Here is a 1,113-nt window from a genome sequence, read left to right on the forward strand (position 1 = left end):
CTGAATACTTAGGACCATGTGTTATTTCAGTTTTTCTTTTTTAATAAATCTGCATAAATGTCAACAATTCTGTGTTTTTCTGTCAATATGGGGTGCTGTGTGTACATTAATGAGGAAAAAAAATTAACTTAAATGATTTTAGCAAATGGCTGCAATATAACAAAGAGTGAAAAATTTAAGGGGGTCTGAATACTTTCCGTACCCACTGTATATATCGATTTAGCTATTTGACAAATAATAGATAAATCATTGTTATTCTAGTATTTTTATGTATTATTATAGTATGTATTCATATTCAAATAGCTTTTATTTGTATATTTTCAGTTTTTTTTATTTTATTTTGTTGTAGTAATTGTATGTGTTTTAAGTAAATTTATTACTTTATCTTCAACCTGTATTTTTTAATATATATTTTTTTGAGTTAGTTGCCATGTTTTAGTTTTCATTAAATTTTTTAAGCTGAAGTTTTCCTTCTAATATTTGTTTGACTTTATTTCAGATTTATTTCAGTCAACAAAAATGATTTTTAGTAGTTTTAGTTTAAAATAACAGCACTAAGCATTGTCTATAAAGTATAGTTTTGCATATGCTTGGGTTTACTACAAATACCACAGTTAAACTATGGTTTAAAAAACATGGCTAGTTTTTTAAACAAATCATAACTGTCTGGATCTGTAAAATAATGTTACCTGAACTTTGGGTTTGCAAATAATGCGAGTGAAATCTGGCCACTGGTCTGCAATAACCTCCAGATTGTGAGGCTTTCCTCTGTTTATGTTGAATATCCTCCTGAGACCCAGCTATGGAGTTTTGTCCTCTGTAGTGGACATTATATTTGAGTGATTTCTCTGAGACCTCACATGTCACAGTTTTAAGTCTGGATGTCCTGTACAGAGCACATTCAGGGCTTTCCAGAGACACCAAATGATTGGATGTTTCACCCTGGCCACTCCCTCTCCTTGGTCTTTAAAAATAGCTGACATTAATTTAGTGATTAAGTGTAACACCCTTATGGAAATATGATAATATTTTGTAATTATCATTTAAATCTGACTAATTTTCAAATTGTTTGTCATAAAGCAACATCTCAGGAAAATGTTATGAGGTTTCAAA

The sequence above is a fragment of the Sinocyclocheilus grahami genome, unplaced genomic scaffold (genome assembly GCF_001515645.1).
Source record: "Sinocyclocheilus grahami isolate Dianchi unplaced genomic scaffold, SAMN03320097.WGS_v1.1 scaffold229.1, whole genome shotgun sequence".
In the NCBI taxonomy this organism is placed as follows: Eukaryota; Metazoa; Chordata; class Actinopteri; order Cypriniformes; family Cyprinidae; genus Sinocyclocheilus; species Sinocyclocheilus grahami.